This window comes from Danio rerio, chromosome 16 (genome assembly GCF_052040795.2).
Source record: "Danio rerio strain M-AB ecotype USA chromosome 16, GRCz13ab, whole genome shotgun sequence".
NCBI lineage: Eukaryota > Metazoa > Chordata > Actinopteri > Cypriniformes > Danionidae > Danio > Danio rerio.
In genome coordinates, this window is record NC_141036.1 from 43,110,673 (window position 1) to 43,137,793 (window position 27,121).

At 33.0% G+C, this 27,121-nt stretch overlaps 1 protein-coding gene across 16 annotated transcripts in view; it reads right to left on the reverse strand.

Annotated features, from left to right (window-relative positions):
• Nucleotides 1–27,121, reverse strand: part of tsnare1 (T-SNARE Domain Containing 1) — a 506,388-nt gene that overhangs the window by 426,943 nt on the left and 52,324 nt on the right. For 8 of the 16 annotated variants that reach the window (XR_015510177.1, XR_015510178.1, XM_087284980.1 and 5 more), the window contains exon 1: nt 24,906–25,013. The exons of the other annotated variants lie outside the window; for them this stretch is intronic. The gene's annotated coding sequence lies outside the window, so the exon portion shown is untranslated. Of the gene's footprint in view, nt 1–24,905; nt 25,014–27,121 lie in introns of those variants that run through there. 16 annotated transcript variants of the gene reach the window in all.

Below are 27,121 nucleotides of genomic sequence, written 5' to 3' on the forward strand. Positions count from 1 at the left end.
ATGCGCAATAAAGCAGTGAGAGATGCCTTTGTGAATGACGACTGCTCCAGTTCTGTGGTGTTTCTGCTGAGCATTGTGGGCGCAGATTTGTGTGGGTCTGTTAAATATAACAATGCAGCAAAGGAAACAGTAGCTTGACATGGTGCCATGCATGTGCGTCAAAGCAGGGATGCCATTTGTTTGACGCTGGAAAAATAAGGAAAACACAGAAAATAACAAGCATTAAAGGGGTAGTTCACACACAATTTTTAATTTCCTCATCTTCCATCTGTTGAACACAAAGGAAGATATATTAAAGAATGTTGGGAAATAAACAGCCTTTGACGTTTATAGCATTTTTTTTTTTTGGTCCTACTATGGATGTCAATGGCTGCTTATTTCCAATATCCTTCAAAATAGAATATCTTTTCAGTAAAAAAAAATACATTCATAAAAGTTTAGAACTATTTAGGTTTGAGTACTAGTAAATGATGAGGAAATGTTCATTTTTTGGGTAAACAATCCTTTTAAAAGATACTGTTCTTTCCAGCCATATAAAATGATCCCAAATAAGGGTTTTATGCTGTTAAAGCCTAAAAAACACTGAGAGCCCGAGGGGTACATATAAATACAAAAACTAATTAACAGCATCTAATAATTCAACTGAATGTTGCTCCAAAGCTATATGATATGTTTTCTTGTTGAACACAAATATAGAATTCTATAGTTGAATGTGATGGAGACAAGCTGTCACCTTGGAAATGTAAGGTTCTATCTGCGTTCTGAATGATTTTTAGATATTGAGCTTCAAAGTTTTTGCATTCCATAGCAAACAAATTAGGTTTATGTAGTTTAGTTTTAGTTACTTTCCTTTTGTTTAACTAAAGTGCAACTAATATAGTTTTTTTATTTATTTTTTATAATATAACTATAAGATAATATAAGATTAAGTTTGTTATTTTATTTATTTAACATATTTTATTTTAAGCATAGTTTAAAACGCATTTATACATTTTCAATTAATTATTTTTTATGAATTTCAAAAACTGAACTTTCTGTGAAACTAGTTGAAATAAAATAAACGTAATAGTTTTAGCTTTGCTAGTAACACACACAAAACTCTAATCCTATCACAAAACGTGATGACGTTGCCTCAACACTGTTCAGACTTAATCAATGTCTGTGTTCAGAAAGAGCATAGACATACAGTGGGTGACACTTCAAAATGACAATTACACTCCATGTGGCACCGCCCATCACTAAGGGATTAGGGGACCATGTTTTTAGGTGTAATAGCAGTATGCGACTGTGCTGCCAGGCAGCACAAAGGGACGGGATGTGAACAGACAGAAATGTACAATAACTGTAATTACCCTGCTACTTGAAACTGAAGATAAAATAACAAAACAAAACATTATAATTCCTTCATTATTCATTAAAAATTGTTAACAAGCTTCATTATTATTGTAAACATGTTAAGTGCAATAAGGACTCATTTGGATATTAAAATTAAAGAAATAAAAGACAACTAAAATGAAGGTACAAACATGCATACATACACAAATAAACGAATAAATAAATAAAGCAGTGTTTTAGCCTAAATACAGTGATGTACAGTGTTTGTCATTTTAAAGTGATAAAACAAAAACAGTCAATATGCTTTTTCATTTACGATTTTCATGTATTGTAAAATGCTTTTTGCTAAAATGTAGTTAGATCTTTTGCTATCTTTCTCTTTATTCCATTTTACTTTACTTTAACTTCTATATCTAGTTTGTAGGGGTCATCACGTACTTCCATTATATAGATAGCTCCACCTGAACAATGTAAAACACTTTTTTTTTCACCCGGAGGAAAAAGAACAACAACTAAACATGAGCATTTGCAACAACATGAGGCTAAGTATAATAACAGAGTATGTTGCAAGAAAAAGATGTTGTTCCATTGCTATTTACCTTTTCTCTCTCTGTATTCTTGTCAGCCTTGTAAACAATGGGATTGCTTGTTAGATTTTAAAAGCTTCAATCTCTAAAGCAGCCCCTTCAAAAGTCTTTCCTCAAATGGTGTTGACATTCAGTTCCAAAAGCAGAGAGTGAAGGACACATGCACTCACCCACCTAAATTTAGACAGTACAATTGCTCTGTCACATATAAGAAAAACTCATTATTGAGATAAATTGCCAAGTTTTTGCCCAAAAAGAACCCCCATCCAAAGCCCCTGATATCAGACAGAGTGGTAATAATCGACGCAAGAGGCTAAAGTCATGACTGGGAGCCAGTGATTCACCTTTTTACACCACACCACTTCACAGCATTCACACATTTACCACACGCCATCAGCGTCATTCAGACATCGAAATTCAGCCAAAAAGGAAGTAGAGGGATGTCAGGTTTGTTTGAATGTAAAGTGTTTTTATTCAGTCTTAACCAAGATTATTTTAGTAAAGAAAAGCTAAAACTATTGGTCAAAAAACATTTTTGTAAAGAAAATGTATGTTTTGGTGGGCCGAATGTCAGTTGTGAGGGGAGCCCTAAATGGTCTGCGGACCAGCAGTTTGAGACCCCTGGTTTAGCAAAACACATCTGTCAAGTGCATAATTACTTATAGAAACATCTTGTATAGACATAAACCATGTGTTCTGTTTTTTCTTAATCTGCAAATAATGCAAACAAGTTATTTTTAACTAATATGAAGCAGATTGAAGATATAAAGAAGATTAGAAACTTGCTGTGCAGCTTTTTTGAGTTGACTCAACTTAAAACGAGTCAACTACAGTACTTTACAGTACTAAGAGGATAAAAATTGAGTCAAGTTAAATACGCTGTGCAGTAAGTTGCCTTACAATTCAACTATGAGTCAACTTTTTATTTTTACAGAGAGAATTTATGTATGCTAGAATTACTAAAACTGAAACTTAATATATTAAAACTAAACAGAAATGTGTTCACAAATAAGAAAACTAAAGCAAAAATAACAAAACAATTAATAAAACAAACTTAAACTGAAATCTACAGCAAATGTAAAAATAGTATCAAAATAAAAACTGATTTAAAAATGCTAAATTATATTAACCTCGGTCATAACAAATCATTTTGGATAAAAATATTGAGTCGCTGGCTAAGCTGATGACTCACCATTCCACAATTATTCACAGAGCACACTAGGTCACATTTTCATTAATGATTTCCCTCCAAATAAGCCAGTAAAAAAAGCTGAGGAACAAACAAGTTTGGTATTCCATCATTAAAACGCCCCTTCTAACAAGCTTGCTAATGATGAGGGGGAGGAAAGCCAGTTAAAGGTAATCTCTCCTTCTATCTCACGCTCGGAGCTCGCTGAGAATTCCCTAACAGGATTCTGCTGAGAGATCCAAGGATAGCACAACACAATTTTCCAAGCAATCAGCCCCTAACAAGAGGTCTGGGAAATACGTGGCTTTGAAAATCAGTACAATGGGAAAATTATTAGGCTTTTTGTTATGCCAGAGGTGCTTATCTTTGTAGCAGCATTGTTTGGCACACAAAGTGAAGTCAGAAGCACTTATGAGCCTTTCTGAAATGACAATAGTGTGTCTGCATTTGGATGAAGAGTTCGTTTGCAAAGATATAATGAACATTTTTGTACAAGCCATAAAACGTATTAGAATTACTGACTGTATCTTTGATATTCTGCCAAAAAAAATAAAAATAAATAAAAATGTTGCATATTTTTTATCCAATCAGTGACAGTCTTGAGAGATATTGTGCACTGCAATTGATGCTTAAAATTTTTGAGATATAAAATATATAAGACTTAAGATTAAATGTGAGGATTAAAGTTGCAATTGTAAAATGTGAATTCAGAGTTATCACATGTAATTTATATCTCTCAGTATGACTATAACTGCTTTAACACAATCTACATTGTAAAAGCACAATAGAAATGAAGATGAATTGATTATTATATTTGCAAAGTATCAGTCTTACATACAATAGAATGCCTGCATTTGATTTTTTTTCTTTTTTTACAAAAACTCAGTTTTAAAAACTCCCTACTCAAACCCACCAGTCCTTCCTTATAGACCTCCATATTAAGCATCAATAAATCACATTAATATTTAAATAAATATTTTTATCTTTAGCTTATTTTGTTCACTGTCCTTATCTTTGTTATTAAAAAAGTTGACTATTTTTATATTCAATATTATTAATGGTTCTATAAAGAACATTTTAGTAACTGTCCACTGTAAATAAAAGTTTATAAAAGATGAAAATGTTCTTTACATTATTAAAATAATGAAAAAAAAAATGATTACCCTGAAATGGTTCTTCTGCTGATTTTTGCTTTTTGTTATTGTTGTTGTTGTTTTTAATTTCCGGGTTCTGCTGGTTGATGTATTTACCAGATCATTAATTTTCCTTGCCAATCTTAAAGCAATTGTAATCACTTGTTTTGGTTCAATTTGGAATTTCCCCAACCCTCGCAGAGCTCGGGGGATTAGAGTGAGCACTCCAGCTTGGCCCCACCCTGACCTGTGGCACTGATGTAAAATACTATTTCGAAACCTTTTTTTTAAATTTTGCTGTAGCTATTTTACACTTTGTCAATTTAGTGGCTATACTATACAATTTTAAAAAAGAGGTGTGGCATCCAACCCCAACCCTAAACCCAACTGCTGTCCCAGTTCATTGGGGATGAGCAAATTGTACTAGTACGACTGAGATCATACAAATTCACACAAATCAACCACTAAATTAAACAGTTACAAATTGCCATGAGATTGTGTTGGGTATTTCTATTTCATATATATCTGGAACATGGCTTTAATTAGTAAGAGCACCATACTAGGAAAGGTAAAAGAGCTGTAATGAGTGTGACAAACAAAGGAGACATCCAAAAGGAGTCATGCAGTGTTGGTGGTCCTCCAGGAATGCAGTCGAGAAACACTGGTCTAGTGTAACTAACTAGCATCCAGACCTTATTTATCTAAACACATTAACCGACTGCACTAAAAAGTCCTGACCCAAAAGACAAAACGTAAACACAAATTAAGTCTAAATATAATACAATAGAGGAGGAAAAAACCCTTAATGAATTTGTCATGCTGTATAATTTACATCTAGACCGTTCACAAACTATAAACATGATGGTTACTGACTTATAAAACGGGTGGTTTTGTGAATAGCACATTCATTTTACTCAAACATCCGGTTGTGTGTGCATGCTTTCAGAAAAAAAAAAAAAAAAACACATCTTTGGAGAGTATAATAATACGGTTGCAGAGAGTAACAAATGGCTATACATAGGTTGTGAAGCAACCATTTATGTGGAGATGGTTTGGGCGTGTATTATGCTAATTACCATCTGCGGGTATGTGCTCTCTCAATTAGAATAATCTAGATTCATCAACACCCTTATAAGGGTAAGAACAAATGCATGTGCACAAACACCTGTTGCGAATCCGGTGGAACTTCTGGAATTGATTCATGACAAAAAAACATATTTATACATTTATTTGTGTATGAGAGCACATTTTCGAACAGTGTACAAATGGTCAGTCAAAAGCAGTCTAAATGAAAACTTATTTATGCCATATAACTATTGTTTGTTATATTTCCTGTGTTGTGTTTTTTTTCTTTTTTTTTGTCTGTCAGTGTACTTTTTGCTTTGTTCACCTACCTTGTTAACAGTGCCACACCCCATTATTTGCTACTATGGTTTTTGATAGTCTACGATCTCTAGTTATCTTGTTAGCTGCTGTATAAAACTGCCTTTGTTTCAATACCTGTTGGCCATTCATTGTTTTATGCTGTCCGTTACTCTGCAGTCTTGTTTTTGTTTATGTACTATAATTAATAAATGATTATACTGCATGTGCATCCACCTTTCGCATTTCCCTGCACTGTAACAATAATAAAAAAGGTTTTGTTAATTTCATTAATCATGTCATATATACAATTTATATCCTTTAATGTCATATATAGAGTTGAGTTTATCAGATAAGTCATAATTATAAGACTAAAAGAAGTTATTGCAAAAATATTAGTATTTTATTAGAAGTAGAAAATATTAGTATACATTTTGACATAGGCATAACCATAATTAGGACTTTACAATTATTGTAATAATGTTATGACATAGGTATAACCATAATTAGGACTTTACAATTATTGTAATAATGTTATGACATAGGTATAACCATAATTAGGACTTCACAATTATTAAAATAATGTTATGATCACAAGCGATCTAGCGTTTGCCGATCACTGGAGAGCAACATATCTGCCACTTTACTGAACTACAAATCCCATCATGTCCAGCACTCACACACCAGTTCTAGGTTACCCCTTGATTTCACAGCTGCAGATCATCCTCACGGATTACTTGGACTACTTAGGCACCACAGCCACACTCACTTTTGATTCTTGAATTGTTTTTTAGATTGTTATAGTTTTCTGCCTGCCCTGACCTTTGCCGGTCTGTTGGATTTCTCTTTTAGATTGCCTTTGCTATTAATGTTTTGTTCCCGTTTTAATCCTCGCCTGCTGACCATTCTCTTAAAATAAATCTGCACGTGGACCTCAATCTCTGTTGCCATGCCGGCATCGTTACAAATAGAGTTGCATTTATAAGTCTAGACATTGTTCATTGAATTAACCACAGATAAAGACATTTTGGTCACACTTTACAATAAAAAAATGAAAAGTTTCCTTATGCTGCGTTCACACCAGACGTGGATGAAGCATCAAGCGCCAATGTAGAGTCAATGTAAAGATGCAAATAGACATCCTGCAGCACGATACGTGTGAATGAGGTGGTGCAAATGATGCAATTCGCGCGGGTTGAGCGTTTTCCGCCATTCCTTAAGAACATAAACACAGCTATTCTCTCAATGAAATCTATGTTAGATATTTAGCAATGAAGGTAGAGTCATCGGGCAGACAAAAGCCCTGCCCATGACACGAATCCGCATCTATTGTGAAGGGAATTTGAGATGCAAATGAAGTGGATTTGATGCGCAAAAGAAGTAAGTAAACTCAAAATGTTCATGTCTATTTACACGCGAATAGCAAGATTTATTCGTGCATTCTGCATTTGGTGTGAACACAGCAATCGTCAATGCATTTACTAACATTAACTAATTATGAACAATACTTGTACAACATTTGTTAATATGAGATCAACATTTACTAATTTATTATTAACATCCAAATTCATGCTTGTTAACATAAGTTAATGGGCCGTGAGTTAACATGAACTAACAATGAACAACTGTATTATCATTCAATAATATTAAAAAACATGAACAAATACAGTAATAAATGTACAGTATTATTCATTTTTTGTTCATGTTAGGGGCAACAAGAAGGTCACTGGTTTGAGTCCCGGCTGGGTCAGTTGGCATTTCTGTGTGGAGTTTGCATGTTCTCCCTGTTTCCTCTGGGTGCTCCGGTTTACCCCACAGTCTGTGTAAAACATATGCTGGATAAGTTGGTGGTTCATTCTGCTGTGGCCACCCTTCATGAATAAAGGGACTAAGCCGAAGGAAAATTAATGAATGGATGTTCATGTTATTAAATGCATTAACTAACATTAACTAATACAACCTATTGTAAAGTGTTACCAGAATGTCTATTAAAAATTAAATGAGACACAAAGCCTAATATAACAAGAAAAAAAATCTAGATTATGTCAAGATTTAAAAAATAAAAATGTTAAATATTGACAAAGTCACAATTTAGGCAAAAAGTCAGAAGGATAATTTAGGGCAAAAATACAAGATAAAATTGAATCTATTTAATTCTAAATGTCTGCATGAGATTAAAAAGTCACAAGTTGTAAATCCAAAGATGCAAAGTTGCAATTTCTGATGCAAATGCGCAGTAATTATTAAATGAGAGCCACTCTTTTGGACAGCGTACAGCCCGGAGAACTATGAAATCTCTGTCTGCACAAGAGGCTGAGCAGATCCCCCTGTTCTTGATGATGGAGAGACATTTTTTTACAGCTGCTTCTATAAAAGAGCAGCTGGTCTATTTAGAAAAGATGGGCTGGCTTGTTTTTGATGATACTGTCACATTTATAAGATATGAAGACAGCTGGGCCAGGTAAGTATCAATAACACTTAAAACACAACCTGTCCACACGGCGAGAGCAGAATTCAGTAAGCTTCTGCTAGAAAGAGAGCAGTGCACAGACACACAACAACAACAACAAAAACTATAATGATTTCATTTGTTAGAGAGCTCTCAGATTACTGGTCACAACCTTTTCTGTCTTCTTTTCAATAAACACCTTGGATGAGCTATAAGGCAAGCATATCCCTGTTGTTTATTATCATTTTGGCTTTATCAACATATATTCCAACTCATAATTTATTTAAAATGAGTCACCTGGGATCCTGGGATTTTTTTTTTCCACTGTCAATGAAAGACAGACAAAGCCTTCCTAGTTGAAAAGTTTTCAAATTCGAGATAGACCAATTGGCTCTCATTTGAGCGCAGCCCACATGCATCAATCCATTTGCATGTAGCCTTCCTCTAAATTACTCACAAAGCCCTTTGTATCCAGTTGAATAAGTTGGTGAGGCTTCTGTAGATGCTTTTATACATGACTCTAGGTGTGATATGCAACGGAGATTAATTGCTCCTGCGATAACCTCAAAACCATAGGGAAAACTCTGCACGCGTAATGTGAAATTTGAAAACACATAAAAACGGTTCATGATCATTTGTAGATTTATAATGGCACATCAGCGCAAATGATGCAGACATAGAACTTTGTTATGCAGATGCACTTAGCTGCAAATGATATCTTTACAATCTTTCCTTTTAGGTGTTTTGCTTCACTCAGCAGTTAAACGGAGCACACAGCTTGTGGATGCGGAGATAATGCTTTTAATGGGTTTACACTCACTCCATCCTGCTTTCAATAACCATCTAAAAAAAAAAAAAAAAAAAAAAAAATGCACGCTTGTGGAAATTGGCTCACATAGCTAAAAGAAGCCTCCTTTTATCTGAAAAAAGGATCAAGTTAAGAAACTGCAATTACAAGGAGGCCCATTTTTAACATATAGGCGGAGTTAGGGTAAAGCTACTTTTAAAAGTAATATATTACAATCATAAGGCTAATTCAATATTTAAAAATCATGCAAAACCAACATAACTAGGCTTGGCTACCGATATGTAACCGGTATGCACCAAATTGAATCAACGTATGAGTTTTGTTGACTAATTTCTGTGCCACTGATGCGGCGACAATGATGCAAGAAGCATCCAGGGGTGCATAAGAGGCACAGATAGGTATGTGTTGTGTCACACCATCTCTAAACATTTCATGCTAAACAACTTTGAGGGTTATGTACACCGTGGTAGATGTTAGTCGTTAGTACTTGTTGCTTAGGAATTTACTGAGGACAAAGCCCGCAGCATGGCATATTCGGCAAACGACTCCATTCAGATTCAGCACGCATGATCACATTCATCAAATTTTCTAAAACAAAAGAAAAAACTTAGCGTTCTAAAGTATGGATTTATTTTACAAGTAAGAACTCTGACACAGCAACCTGCAGCAGATGCTTTAAAAAACACGTCACCACGTCAAACTCATTTTTCAGAGCACATTAAAGACAAAGAAATGCAAAAGTTATTGAAAGCTTGCGACATCATCTGGCACTTTTTGTGTTTACATGGACATGAGTAACCTAATTATTTGCCTTAATCTGAATAAGACAATAATATGATACAAGTTACTTTTTGAAAGGGGCGACGCGGTGACACAGTAGGAAGTGCTGTCTCCTCACAGCAAGAAGTTCGCTGGTTCAATCCTCGGCTGGGTCAGTTGGCGTTTCTGTGTGGAGTTTACATGTTCACCGGAACAGGTGAATTGGGTAGGCTAAATTGTCCGTATGAGTGTGAATGAGTGTGTATAGATGTTTCCCAGAGATGGCTTGCAGCTGGAAGGGCAATGCATGCGTAAAACGTGCTGGATAAGTTGGCTGTTCATTTCACTGTTTTTTTCTATATGTTCCTTTCATGATCCCGTTTTACATGTTATAGCACATAGATCATTTAATGGCATTGTGTCACCATCCTATTAAATTAGTAACATGACTAATTACTTTTTTAGAGTGACTCAAGATGATATTTTTAGATTTCCAAGCCTTTAAGCTTATAGGAAATAGTATTTTTAAAAGAAACTTAACACTTCCAAGGAAGGAAAAACTTACAAATGTCAAACCCTCATAAAAAAATATGATGCAATCCAAAAATATTAAAAATCCAAAAAGTCCAAATTTGCTATAGAAATTATGATATGTCAACGTCAAAGTATGTCATAATAATGTCATAATTATGACAATGTTAAAATGATGACTTTAGTCAAAATTGACAAGATTGACACACAAGGTTGTAATGTAACAATTTTATAACTTATCAAATAAAATATGTAAAATATCAGATTTTTTACTTTAAAAAAATACTTAAAAAATCTAAATCATGATTTATTACTTAGTAAAGCTAATGCAAGAAATCCAATATACATTTAATAATTTACACTGTAGCTACTTTTTTTAGCTTTTAAATCATTTTACTTAGTCACTGAGATTTTAAAAATTGAATTATTAGATACTACCTCACAAGGATGCACTAGATTAATGAAGCTATGCAGTAATTCATTGATTATTTAAACATTATCTAATAAGCTGATGCAATCTCATTATGACTGTTGTAATTGATAGAAATAATCAATAGTTTAATAGTCACAATTATGAGATTTGCATTATTAGGAAAGTAGAAATTATGACAAAATAAAAAAATAAGACTAAAAGTCACAATTCTATAATAATTAATTATATTATATTATTATATATCATTCTGCACTATATGCTTCTTCCTGCCTGACTTGCTGAAATGTTCCAAAATCTGAAATATTGTTAAAGTCTTTTCTTCATCGATGTTAAGCTGCTTTGGCACAATCTGCATTGTAAAAAGTGCTTTAGAAATAAACATGCATTTATTTATTTATTTTAATAGTGAAGTAAACTATGAGCAGAATAGGGCTGTGTGATTTGAGGAAATATCTAATTGCATTTTTTTGACAGATATTGCGATTGAAGTTTGATTTGCGACTTGATTTTGTAGTCAAGCTTCAGCTTTATAATTTGAAAGCCGTGGCAACAATTCTGTGACCTCTCTAAAAAATTGCCTGTATTTGTTTGGTCTCTGTGACTTTAAAACCAAAATATTCCCATATTACTAATGCTGTTTTCATTGATATGAACTTGTCTATTAATGCTGAAGCAGCAGATGCCATTATCCTACTTGTCCACCCTATTCTGTTTGCTTTCAAATTGCGATTGCGATTCAATTTATCGTACAACCCTACCAGACACACTCTGTAGACATTTTTTGTCTTTTAAATAAAACTTTTATCTTTTATTTACCTTTTATATCAATGCAAATCTAATAAGAAATATTTGTTTGGTAAACAAATTAATTACAGTACATCATAAAATATTATAACAGAAAAAGACTATATTACTTAACAAATTATTTTGTGCATAAACCATACAAACATTTCCATTTTATTCAATAATATTACTGGAATTATTATAAAAACGAAATAAATATATATGCGCGGAAATAAATAAATACTCAATCATGGACAAATAAAATCTACGAGCGCCTAATGATAAGATATGACCTCAATATTATCAGACATTTAAAAAGATGTGTACAAATATATGCTGTAGACCTCCATCAATAAGGACATAATGCACAAAAAGGACAAAAAAAGAAGATGAAGGAAGTTTGCAATGGCACAGACCAAATCTAATCCCCTGAACGCTACATCTGCAGCTTTATTTTGGGCAGCGGCGCGTGCTGAGGTCAATCAGAGGAGATGTGCTACGACTGATGTGACGCTTTGGGGCTCAACACAGTCTTACTCATTTCAATTCAATTTTCGAATGTGAGGAAGAAACGTAAAAACCGTCTCAACAAGTCAACATGTGTACCAACAGAGAACGAGTCACCAAGTCAGCCAATCAAAAAGAGTTGGCAAGAGAGACAGAGGGCAGAGAGAGTTTGAATGGCGAGTCTGGGCGTCTGGACAAATGTTAGCCTGAAGCACACACAATGATGCAGAGCTGGGTGACAAATGCTAGATTATTATTCCACATATTCCAGCACAGCAGGCAACATACAACCAGCCTGTCAGAGAGGCTGAAAAGAGCATTCAATATTAAGGCAACAAGTGATTTACGAAGAAAAAGAAGAAGAAGAAGAAGAAGAACAAGAACAAGAACAAGAAGAATACTTTTGCATTCTAACATGCATCACATTAATCAATTTAAAGTAAAATGATTACTTATGCAAAAGGTAGGATTTACTTATCTATGTAGTTGGATTTTGAACAGTGTGTATGGTTAAAACGTTAATTTAATAGTTAGTTTAAAAGGACATTTGTCCACAATTTTGTATTAATAACTAGTCAGAGGACACATTATTAAACCAGATCTGTTTTGATAATGACATTTAAATGTAGTAAAATATTGTTCTTTTAATGGCCTAATTATTACATAACCAGTGCTTAATTGGAGCCGGATCTTGCCGGATGCTGTTCCAGAAAATGTCAGATATTTGTGTTTTATGTTCCGGTATTTATTTTAATGGATCCGGCATTAACTTGTGTGTGGTGAATACCTACGTTTGTGGTTTATACTTGAAATTATGGTCAATAAAAAATAAATAAAATAAATAAATAAATGCAAGCGAAAGCTGTGTAGATTGTGCGCGCGCACACACACATAACGGTGGTCACCACGCGCAAGTTAAAGCTAAAGTCATTAAACTATTAAAATTAAAATTATTGACCCAACATTAAACTACTGACCCAACAATATATTCAGCCAATTGGCTTTTTTATGTTTACATTCACACTTGTTGGTTGGAGATTGTTTCAAGCAAAGTGAGCAGCAAAAATAAATAACAGCATTTGTATTTTCAAAATGGCAGAAGCAGTCACGCATATTTTCAGTTTTTAATACCATGAATAAGTCTGATAATAAGCCTGAACAAAATAGAACTTGAGAAAATGAAACTGCACCCTGGGATCAGGACAGCAGGAGACAGAAGCAAATCGAACACAAGTCATCCAGAAACATGACAGAAGAGGTAACTGTGGGCTCTTCTTGAAGATTAGTCTTTTTTTTTTCATTTTGCACATAATAGTGAAGTGAACTGAATGGTGATTGTTCATAGGATTTATGCTTGTAGCTGCATTTTTATTATCCATGACTGACCTATAATGTTTTATGTCACAAAATAATTATAGACCGTTCAGAAATGTGAGACTCTTTTTTGTGCCATCACCGTTTAATGATGTCATGTTCTGGGAAAACTGAAATTGTTCAGTGGATGTCAGTCACGGTAACTTTTATTTCGTGGTTTTGTTCCTGAAATTATTAATTTACAAATTAAGCACTGTACATAGCTGTAAACTAAGTAGTTAATAATTAAATGGAATTGAAACATTCCACATAGTTTACAATTTGTTCCATTAGTGTATTAGAATATCAAAAGATAAATAAAAAATTGATGCTATGCAATAAAGCAAGTTAAAAATACAGGCTATTTTTTTAAGTGCTATATATTTTTGTTATATGTATTTTCATTAGTTTTAAAAACAATATCATTAAACCTAAATAGTCCTTAAAACCATATGTAAATTAAAAGACAGTCCTAACAAGATGGTTGGAATTATGTCAAATGTGAAAAAAAGTCTTAAATAATTTCATTATTTATAGCATCTAATTTTTTGCCTAAAATAGCTCATAATTTTAAGTAAGTATCTGAATTATTGAAAATAATGAAATTCAACGTTGTGTCAGAATATTTTGCCCGCCTTTGATTTTTTTTTTTTTTTAAATATTTCCTAAATGATGTTTAACAGAGCCAAAAGGACATTTTCACAGTATGTCTGATAAGCTTTTTTTCTTCTGGAGAAAGTCTTATTTATTTTATTTTGGCTAGAATAAAGCAGTTTTTTACTTTTAAGTAAACATTTTAAGGTCAAAATTATTAGCCCCTTTAAGCTTTTTTTTTGTTTGTTTTTTTTCGATTGTCTACAGAAAAAAAAAACACCATTATACAATAACGTGCCTAATTACCCAAACCTGCCTAATGATAATTCTGATTTCAACTACACATACTAGCCTACATTCATTCATTTATTTAAAGACATTTTGTGTTTTTATATTTGCCATCATTTGATATACATAGTGAGCATGATTGATTATGTTGATTTAATATACTGTAAAATAATGTTTTTTTATACAATTTTTTTTAAATAGATGATTAAGTCCATTTTATAGTACATGCTATTTCATCTACTTCAAAACTTCACATTCAATGCATTATTTGCATTTATATGTAACAGTGAAATTTGAAAAAAACTGCTTCTACATCAATGTTAAATTAAACTTACATTACATCGTAAAATTGCATTATACTTCTTTTGTAAGTCACACATAGACTAAATGTATACTAGGGATGTGCACATCGATGCTCGAGTATTGATATATCGATACTTGGAAGCTTAAAATTTGGTATTGATATATATTTTTTCAAGTATCGATATTTAAACTTTATTTTAATCATTTCTGCATAACTAAATGTTTTAGTGCAGTGATTCTTTATAAACAAAACATTACACCAATCAATCTGCGGAGGAACTTCACGAGAGCGAGTACTCAACACATGCAAGTCGCACACTACTTCATTATTGAATGACACGATGGCAGAGAGTTAACGCAGCGTGTTGTCATAAATCTTTTTTTTAAAAGTATCGGTATTGTATTGAATTTAAAATTGTGGTATCGCCCATCCCTACTGTTTACATAGTCCTTATATATTTCTACAATATCTCACCGGAATAAAACAAATTATCATTGCTGTTTTTATTCTTTTTTTTTCTTTGTAAATATATATATTTTTAAAAGTCAAGATAAGCCTTGTGGTCATTTGTCTACATATTTAAAGATTTCTGCACCATTTGAACATTATGTTCACCAGAACACATCAATTTATGTGTAAAACGAGCTTCTGGGACAAATCCCTCTTCGTTTTTTGCATAATGGCAGCAATTCCACCATTTAACTAGATGATGGCATGTGATGTATGTAGACATTTACACAGAACCCAAGGCTGTTTTGGCTGCCAGCGCTGTATGCCACTGCTGGACATGGTTATGACCCCCCCTTTGGGATTACAAGCTGTTTTGGGGTTGGACTTTAGGAGAGCTGATCTCACTACGAGCTCCAAGGCCTGTCTGGCTCATGAAGGAGAGTGAAACAGATGGTACACTGGACCTCCAAGTTTCAGCCTTCTGGTTCTCTCCTCACACCACATATGTTTCCCCCTACAGCTACAGTACATCCTGGTGATGGGTTTCCCACAATCCAACAAACTCATGGCAGATCTGGCCCCAAACGGGATAAGGAAGGACACGCAGGACGTCTCCTTGGCAGGGTAAGTCATGATAGATGTCATCATAAAAAAAAAGGTTGACAACGCATAACGCCAATTCATTATGAATAAATAGCTCTTTCTTTGAACCCACCATGAAGATGTTATCATGTTGAAATATGCACGGTTGCAAAAGACAGATACAGTAGTTTGGTATTATGTATTCAGAATCCCGAAAAAAATTAAGCTGAATAACCATATTCAGCCAAATTGCATTTCTGGAGCAGCCATAATTATAAAGTTATCAATCTCAGATAAAATTGTGTTGAAATACTTTTTAAATACTTCTTTTGTATTAGGAAAATAGAAAAGAAATCCAATGTCAATCAAGTGAGAAACAGCATTATTGTATTTGCAGTTATTCACTCTGTTGCTCATGCAAAAGACATATTTCTAACTAGTTTTGGGACTGCGTTTTTAATTTACCCTGAAGGGATAAAAAAGCGTTTAATGCCAAGGTAACACTTCAAAATAAAGTTAATCATAACAAACAATCAGTAAAACATTTATTACAGTATTTATTCAACTTTGTTAATGTTAGTTAATGTTATTAAAAGTAAATACTCTTAGTTCATATTAGTTTAGTAACTCAAGGTGTATTAAAGGTGCAGTAGGTGATCTGCCAAAATGCTAACCAGATAGCATATCATCTAGGATGGCAGGGGAGGGACTGTGTTTCAAAGCCACCCCTTCTGCAATTACGAACTTGCACACCTCGACATGAGAGCTAAAAACCCAATAGTTCATGTCATTCGCCAGTTAGAAATATAGTTAGCGTTTGGCCGGTGTCTTACATGTTATTTCAGAGCGAATATTATAATATAATATTAGTCTCATGGTAAACAATATAGGGAGGCTGTCACTGTTCAAAAATGTCCTGATGTAAATATAAAAGCAACTTCAACTCAGCAAAGCAGGCTAGGTGGAATAGTGCTATATACTGATATTTTGTTATTAAATATAAATCTACATTATTGATCATTTATGAAACAGACAATAGTTACATCAATCATTCACCGGGAAATTTCAGGGGCAGAACTACACTTCTGTGCATATAACCATTCATAACACACAATCTTCATCAGCACTGAGGCACTAAAAGAGTTTAAAACATACTGTAACATTACACGTCTTAGAGAAATACTTCAGCCATGATGTGATCTTTTCTCCAGCATGAAAAAGTAACTCCAGTATTGATTCTGGATTTTAAAAAGTATCAATTCAGCATTTGATTTTGCCGAGCTTATGACTGTCTCGTGTGCACATGTCGTTAGCGCGTGGCACTCATGCATGCCTGCACATGCAAATAGCGGATCTGCGTGAACAGAGTTGCGCAGAAGTCCAAATCTACATTTGGAACAATTTAAAGGGTTATTGGTTGATAACTAAAGAAATGAACTACAAGAACGCATTCCATTTTTGTTATAATGTCTTTCAAACAAATCAAAACAAACAAAAGTAATGACTGTTATAAGCTGGCTCTTTTAAGTGAATCATAACTGCACAACCGGTGTATAAATCTGAATGGTAATCTGAATAAAAACTGAATTAATTTACTGAAACATCTAAATGACTAATACAACTGAAGGTCATCATTACTGTCAGTGATGGTCCTCTCACAAAAATAAGCTATTCATTCCTTTAAGAGAAAATATGCATTAGTCTGTAATAAATATGTTTGATATTACTATACAACATATCACATGTACTCAAAAAATGGTAAAACAATAGTAGTCATCAATTAATAATAAATTATGAAAAATAATAACATTATTCAAACATAAGACATCATTTGCAGAGAATGTTTTAATCTGACATGACATTAAATGTTGACATAAATGAATAAAAATCAAGGGTGGCTCATTAAATAATCAATATCTTAGTTTGTATAAACCACCGACCGTTGCATGTAAAAAAAAGAAGAAGGTGTTCATTAGTAAAGGCTATGTGAGGCTGTTTTAAAGCATGTATGTGTTGGTGAGTCTCTCTGACGTAATGTGGCAGATGGTAAAACCTGCCACAGATGAGTCACATTATTTGCCCATTTTCCATAACATGTCAAAGTGTGTGTCGTTTCATTGCACCATCTGATAATGTGCAGAAACTATTTCAGGATTTGGCTCTCGTTATATTACAGTACACTTCAAGCATTACCAGATAAGAAAGTCATCCTCTGTGAATCGGCTGAAAATTGAAATGAAAGTAATACCCAGTGCAGTAAACCAGATAAACACTAAAACAGTGTGTACTAACCCTATCTGTAGCGCAGATAGTCTCGCTGCGCAGGTTTTTGATTCTCAGATCTCCTGTAATCTCATCTATAATCACAGCCAGAAAATGTCCTTTTCAGATAATATCAAATCCACCTTCATAAGCACGCTCAAAACTATGCAAACTATTAAAGTGCATGGTGGTGTATAAAAAAAAAAGATTATTTACTGTAGTTTACATTCAGTAAACCCACATTTATCAAGGTGACAAAGACTGTGGTTAAACGGAGCAGGATGGGGAGGAAATCAATTCACAGAAAAGTAAACTTCAGCATCTGGATGCCCTTGTCAATGCCTTCTGGAACAAATAAAGTTACGGAGCAGAACCAGGAACTAATCTCATTAATGGCTGCCATTTGTGAGTGATTAAGGCCTGTCCTCATGCAATGGCACACTGGACATAAAGTTCTTAGAGGTTAATAACCAGTTACAATCAATTACTCAGCTAATATGATACAATCAATGGGTTCCCCTAATCACATGAGGCGACAAAAATGAAGCCGACGACAATCAAATCTCTTAGACATCTCAGGCATATTGCAGACCAAGGTGAACGAAGTAGAATTATTGTGTCTGTGTGGGAATTATGAGGAGCTTGTCTTAGTACAGGTCCTAAACTTTACCACATGCTGTGGGTTGAAATCAAATGGAGTTCAAATGGATTTCATCTGTGTACACAAACCATTTATCTAATAAACCAGTGGTTCCCAACCTGGGGTCCGCGCCCCCCTAAGGGGGGCGCCAGAGTTCACAGGGGGGGCGCGGGAGAGGATAAGTATTGAGGTAGAAAAAGGCATAAAAACGGTCCACTATTATAAAGGGCTTTGCAATTAATCGAAAATCCGATTTAGATTTCGGTTTCAAACTATTATAAAAAAGCATTAATCGAGATAAATGATTATTGCATCATATTTCGCCACAGTTGTACACGTGTTGCTCTTAAAAGCGCGAAAGAGCTTATGTGTGTGTGCAGCACGATCACGCAGTCAGAAGTATGCGGCCGGTCTGCATTCACTCTCATTCACACACTGAGACGAGCAGAGGAGCGCAGACATCTAAAGTCATCTTAACGTGAACGCTTTAATGGTCAAATAGGTGTCAAAACGCGGTGTTTAGTGATTATTTACATTAACCCTCATTTGTGTAATAAACAAACGAGTTGAGGATCAAAAGACGTGAAAGAGAAACCATTAAAGATACAGCGCGCTATAATCCTTCTGCCGCCTGTTTTTATCATTATTAAACAAACACAACAAGAAAACCCTCGCTGCTCTTGACTGAAGGACTTCTGTAGCTAAAGTGTTTTTCTTACAGTGAAGATGCTTAAAGCACAGTTTGTTTCATATTTTTATTCTATTGTATTTATTTCTCTTTCCATTGCAGGGTGGAAAATAACTGTATGTATACAGTTGAAGTCAGAATTATTAGCCCTCCTGAATATTAGCAAACCTTTTCCTGCCCAATTTCTGTTTCATGGAAAGAATATTTTATTAACTTATTTCTGAACATAATAGTTTTGATATCTCATTTCTAATTACTGATTTCTTTTTGTCTTTGCTATAATGACAGCACATAATATTTTACTAGATATTTTTCAAAATACAAGCATTCAGATTAAAGTGCTGTTCGAAGGCTTAATTAGGGTAATAAGGCAAGTCATTATAACGGTAGTTTATTCTGCAGACAATCAAAAATATATATTGCTTAAGGGGGCTAATAATATTGACCTTAAATTGGTTTCAAAATAGACCTTTTTAAACCTGTCTTTATTCTAGCTAAAATAAAACAAATAGAAGAAAAAATATTATAGGAAATACTGTTAAAATTCCTTGCTCTGTTAAAAATAATTTGGGAAATATTTATAAAAAAAAAAAAATCTCAGGAGCGCTAATAATTTTGACTTTAACTGGCAATGGTTTTGAATAATCGTGATTACAATTATGACCAAAATAATCGTGATTATGATTTTTCCCAAAATTGAGCAGCCCAAAAAATAAAAAATAATCTAAACACATGCTTAAAATTCCAACATAATAGTGAAAATAATTAATAAATGCTGTGATTCTTCAGAGGCGAAGATAAAGATTAGACAGTATGACAAAGCCTACCTAAATTTTGGTTTTATTGAAGGCCAAGACAAGTTAAAACTGATTAATTAATATTTTCTATACATATTACTATATATTAATATTACACAAACACACACACACACACACACACACATACATATACATATATATATATATATATATATATATATATATATATATATATATATATATATATATATATATATATATACATATATATATATATATATATATATATATATATATATATATATATATATATATACACACACACACACACACACACACACACATATATATATATATATATATATATATATATATATATATATATATATATATATATATATATATATATATATATATATATATATATATAGTACATATGTGTGTGCGTGCGTGCGTGTGTATTTATATGGTGGGGGGCTCCAATGTTTGTATATGTTTATGGGGGGGGCCCCAAAGAAAAAGGTTGGGAACCACTGTAATAAACGTTTCAAATAGACACTCACTTGGAATTTTAGTAGGTAGCACATGACAGCACCAATCAAATGACAGCAACTCAATGCATTTAGATATGTTGACATGGTCAAACTGGCTTCAGAATGATTATTTGACAATGGCATGGTTGTTGGTGCCAGGTAGAGTTAGACCACATAAGATGTAGCATTAATTAACAAAGAGTTGTAAATACTGCAAAATACAGTGTATCGTTTTAGCTTCAATATTGCAATGTGAGCATCTGCAATAGTCACACATTCACAGGATCTGTAATGTAGAGTTGGAACTATATAGTTTAGGTTTATAGATATAATATTAGGATTGTATACCCACAGTTTAAAAAGCATGACATTTGTGGAGTTGCTGCTGAATTTAATCATACTGGAATAAAAGTTTATTATTTGCACATGTTTAAGCCCTAAGGGAGTGTAAAGCACAATTGTGTGTATTGTGCAACAAATGGCTATAAACTTTTTTATTATATCATAACATTCTATTTAATTATGGCATTAGCAATCACGTGTTTCTTTCTACACAAGCAAAACATTTTAAAACTAAAATTTTCCTGCTTTGAACCCTGCTGTTCCTACAGTAAATGCCTCTCATACCTTCTCTTTAAGCACTTTTTATTACAGCATTTTGTAGTTTAATTAAACGTAACCCTTGTCCACTCATTACTCAAACATCTCCAGAGCACAGGGCTTGTTATCTTGTTGGGTGAAACCTCTTGTCTGCAGGGGTACACATATTAAATCCCAGGCTGGCTCTCACCCAACCGGCTGCTACATAATGCAGTCCAATTACGCCGATTTCTAGTTACTTACTTATGCAATCAAGTAATTACAACCCAATCTCGCCCGAGTCACAAGCGCAACATAATCTTCAGATTGGCAGGGAAATTATGTCCAACGATGCACCATTTTTCAAGATGTGACAATTGCCTTCTTAATTATGATGCCATTGTGTCAACTTGCTTTCTCAACCTAATCAAAAGCGAGTGTAATCATGAAAGTGGTCCTGAGATGTGGACCGCGATGTTGTAATTGCATTTTAATCACACTGGTGTAGGGAACATGGGTTCTTGCTATCTCATCAGTTTCTTAAAATTGAAGTCAGAGAGAGATGTCTGGCAGCTTCACCAACTAAAGGGGGCCTCGGGGTTCGCTTTAAAACCCGTGTAGGACTTTGTGAACTGTTTTGCCCTGACAGCAAGGCCAGAGCAGTTTTGTTTGATAAGGTAAAGTGGAGAAAGACACCAACGTGACCGGGGTACCAATCTGTTTAGTTTCCCAGAATGCACTGTTCCTCTCTTCTATCTTTGTCTCAGACGCAAAAAGACTTGGGTTAATTAATGAGATCGTATTATGTAATCCATCCTGCTTGAACAAATGTGATCTATGGCGAGGTAAACTGACTTATTTTGCAATTAGTCTTATCAGCAGGGGCGTACAGATGATCTGAAAAGTAGGGGATGCTTTAGAAATCTCATCATGCCTCTCATGACATGCTTTTATACCTAGTTGCAATGGGTACATTCAAATGAGATACAAATTGAAAGCTTGAAGACCACATTTTATTGAAACTGCAGTCACTCAACTAGCAAAGAACAATCCAGACCCAGACCCCAGATTGGTTCCACCTGAATGCAAATTTAATTTAAGTAACAACTCATACCATTTACCACTGGCTTATTACCTGCCTGTTATTAATATAATAACTGGTTATTAGCACTTATAAAGTATAATCTTCGTTTATTTCCCGAATCCTACTTAATGAATTGTATCATGGGACGATGATCTCTGATCTGAAACTGTACAGTTTAACAAAGTGGCATTTTTGTAGCATGAAATAATATAATGTATATATAATAATATATACTGTAAATAATAACTGTTGTATGAGTACTGGCATTATTACTTGTTTACATCAATAAAAAGGTAGCTAGAGTACATGCTGTTTAGTATGTGCTGTATATTGATTTTGTTTTTTTGTTGTTGTTGTTGTTTGTTTGTTTGTTTGTTTGTTTGTTTGTTTGTTTGTTTGTTTTATTGTAAACCCTGAAGTCTGCGAGATGCAAGAACTGACTACTACTACCATTAATAATAATAATGATTATTATTATTATTATTATTATTATTATTATAATATAGTATCTAAATTATTATTACAAATTTTTTATATTAATAAAAATTACTCATTACTAATGTTAAAGCTAATAATTCTAAAACTTTAATTTCAAAAAATTAAGGTCCGATATTCAAAGTATGGTACTTTATGGACCTTATGAAAAGGGTGCTATATACAGTTGAAGTCAGATTTATTAGCCCCCCTGAATTATAAGCCTCATTTTTCCCCCAATTTCTGTTTAACTGAAAGCAGATTTTTTTCAACACATTTCTAAACATAATAATTTTAATAACTAATTTCTAATTACTGATTTATTTTATCCTTGCCATGATGACTAAATAATATTTGACTAGATATTTTGCAAGACACTTCTATATAGCTTAAAGTGACATTTAAAGGTTTAATCAGGTTAATTAGGTTAACTAGGCAGGTTAGGATAATTAGGCAAGTTATTGTATAATGAATGTTTGTTCTGTAGACTATTGATAATATAGCTTAAAAGGGCTAATAATGTTGACCACAAAATAGTTTTAAAAACTGCTTTTATTCTAGCCAAAATAAAACAAATAAGACTTTCTCCAGAAGTATACAAGAGTATATATTTTTTTAAATTTTTTGTTAACTAATACAAAACAAAACAGATATTCAAGTCAAAAAATATATTTCATTAATTTCATTTCATACTTGTACAATAATATGCTAAGACATATTTTATTACGGTCATTTTTTTTATTATTATTTTTTTAAGAAAAACATTGTTCAGCCAGGCGGCATTTATTAAATTTTTTAAAATGTTAAATAGTTAAATATTTATTACAATTTTAAATAACTGCTTTCTCATTGTATGCATGTATGTATGTATGTATGCATGTATGTATGTATGTATGTGTGCATGTGTGCATGTGTGCATGTGAGCATGTGTGCATGTATGTATGTATGTATGTATATCAAATGAAATTATTACCCCAGTCATTATTGCTTTTATTATTATTATTATTATTATTATTATTATTATTATTATTATTATTATTATTATTATTGTTGTTGTTGTTGTTGTTGTTATTATTATTTTTTTTATTATTATTATTATTATTACTATTATTAGAGGGATTTCTAAAGGATCACATGACTCTGAAGACTGGAGTAATGAAGCTGAAAATTCATCATTAAAGTCACTGGAATAAATTATTAAATTAATTGATAAAGTACTTTTGAACAGTTACTTTATAGTGCAACAACATTTAACACATTTACAATTTGTACTGTATTTTCTATAAAATGAATGCAGCCTTGGTAAGCGAGAGAAGCTTATTTTAAAACATTTAAAAATCTTACTGACCCCAAACTTTTGATCAGTATAGCGAATATTGTTTGCATGGTGCATAAACTGTGTATCTTATTGGATTTCAGAAAAAAAAGTACTTAGATGTTATCAATAAATTGAGAAAACGTATAGCACAATTATTATCATCATCATTTTATAACACTACGTGTAACAATAAGGCTTAGATGGCGCAAATCTTTTTGTCCTTAAGAACACTCATTTCCACACTCATAATTGTCTATAATCTTTGCTGGTAAACAACTTTAGCTTACTACGCAAACAACAACAACATAGCTTTTTAAATTAATCTTTACCAACATTTAAAAGTCCATCTTTACAAACAAAATATTATTCTTTTCTGCAAAGTATTTTTCAACTTAAATTAGGTTAATTTTCTCCAAGAACTTCAAACATCCATATATTCAAAATAGAATATTTTCTCAGCATTTTAATTGATTTCTAAATCAGGAAATGGTTAGGAATTTAAATACTCTTAACTCATTTCTGAATAGCACATAGCCATGATAATTGTGTACCGTTTAATTATACATGTCTTTTAGAATCACATAAATGTCCATAATAGTCATTATATAATAACTCAATTTAATTCAACCACCAACACAGCAAAACAAAGACACCCAACAGCAAAACAATGGCTTATTATTCCAAATCTACTTAACAGACTGGTCAGCAAAACAATAACCAACATTTCAATCAAATTTGACTGGCCAGCAGAAGAAAACAGTACACAGAACAGATCTTCAAAAAAAAAAAAAAAAAAAAATAGCTCCTCACACAGGCACGACAAACCAAATAACACAGCTTAGGATAACCACGGAAATCTTAAATGCACTCACTAGCCCACATAACAGATGGGACATTATGTTTATATGTATTACGTCACATGCAATTATCCAACACTGTGCTTTCTAAATGCCACGGAGGAGACAGAGCATCCTTTAAGGCCTTTCCTCCCCCTTCACACCATCACCTCCTCTCCTCTCCATCCTTTAACACTGACCTCCACCTGACACGCTCTTAGCCAAAAAAAGAGCAATCCATTTAACCACAGACGCACATAAACAAAGCTCATTTTTCATACATTACCCTGTTCTTTTTTTCTTCTTAAGAGAGAGCACTTAGCCTTAGCATTCACATCAGAAGCAGGAGAAGCACTCAGATTCAACCCCGGCTAACAACATCACATGACTCTGTACCATCTGCTCCTCGCTGATGATCATGTGACATGGATGGGAAAAAGTGGGATTATGGGACTTGTAGTTGTGTAGGGAATGTATGTGTTAGTGATGAGATTGAAAAAGGGATGCAGCATTTAGAAAAAAAAAAGTGAAAATGTGGAAATATTGAGATGAAAGATCATTGAAAAATATTAATTTATAAATAAAACATTTTATAATATTTATTTTATTAAATAAACAACAATAAAAAATACTACTACTACTACTACTACCATTACTAATAATAATAACAACAACAACAACAATGATAATAATAATAATAATAATAACAATAATAACAACTAAAACAGCAACAACAACAATAAAAATAACAATTATATAATAACAATAACAATAACAATAGTATAATACTATTAATAGTAATGTAATGTAATGACAACAATGATAGTAATAACAATAATAATAACTATACTACTACTACTACTACTACTACTACTACTACTACTTCTAATAATAATAATAATAATAATAATAATAATAATAATAATAATAATAATAATAATAACAATAATAATAATAATAATAATAATAAAACAACAATAATAATAAAACAACAATAATAATAAATGATGTTATCCATTTTTTACTTTGCATTCTGGAATCAAAATCATTAAGGTAATTTTTTTTTTATGCAGGCTCACTGGAAATAAATAAAATACGAGGATTAAGTGGAGGAAATTCCTGAACTGAGAAAAATGACCTTTCTGAATAGGGCGGAAGGAGTGGCTGTTAATATTACATTAGCCTATATCTTTGTGTGTGTGTGCGCGCAGGTGGCCCAGCAAAGACTTGAGCGCAAAGAGTCTACATACCTGATAGACAGCTTACTGTCCTCATGTTCCTGGCACTCACACGTTTCTATTAAAAAATAGATGAAACTGTTAAAATAAAGATCGTTGGAGTGCCAGTACACTGAGAAATTGATTGTGGGACCAACAAGACACTGAAGGTGAATAAGCAATTATTTATTTTAATTGCAAACTTTTTAATGACAAGTTCTCTAAAATGTTTTTTTAAAACATGCAAGTAAAGTATTATTGAAATAAATATGCAAACACTCCAAGCACAAAAAAAATGCTTCCATCTTCATTGAACCTTGTTTAATTTTTATAAATTTTTTATTGATTGACTGATTGATTGATTGACTGATTGATTGATATTCAATTAGATTAATGTTTATTTCTATAGCGTTTTTACAATGTAGATTGTGTTAAAGAAGCTTAAAATACAAGTTCTAGTCAATTGAAAAAGTGTCAGTTTTCAGAGTTGACGTTTAGTTCAGTTCAGTGTGTTTTAAATCTCACTGCTGAAAGTCCAAACACTGAAGAGCAAATCCATCGATGCGCAGCTCTACAAGTCCCAAACCAAGCAAGCCAGTGGTGACAGCGGCAAGGAACAAACCACCAATTGACAAAAAAAATAAATAAATAAAAACCTTGAGAGAAACCAGGCTCAATAGGGCACGACCGTTTCTCCTCTGGCCAAGCAACAGTCTAGGCACGGGAGGCTGGAAACACTGGACATCCATCGTGGAAAACCCTCCTGCGTGAGTTTTTTATTGTGAGAATTCCTTGCGTTCTAATGATAAAGCGTCATTAATCATGTGACCCACCAGCTCCAATGATCTATGTTTATATGGTATTGTGTTTATTTTCACCCTTTGCTGTAAATATTGAAAAATGCTCTAATTATAGTGTGAAATGAAATCCTCAAATACATGATAGAACATATATTTTGTCTTTAAAATAGCTTAATAATGATCGTGTCATTTGTTATATGGGTATTTGGTGCCACAATGTTAAGTCTGCGCTCCAGAAGAGGGTCAAATCTAGATGGGATTCAGCTAAGGATACTCATGTCATTATAGCACATTTTGTGTGACACTGTACAACAATAAATAATATTTTTACATTAGCATAAGAGTTAGGTTTAGGGTTAAGTTAGAGGCAGACGCTAATAAAATACAAGTAATGCGTAATTTAATAAAATATAAATACTTCTTGTTAAGTTCCAATCGCAGCTATATCCCCTTCCAGCAACAACCGCAGGAGAGAAACGAGCTGC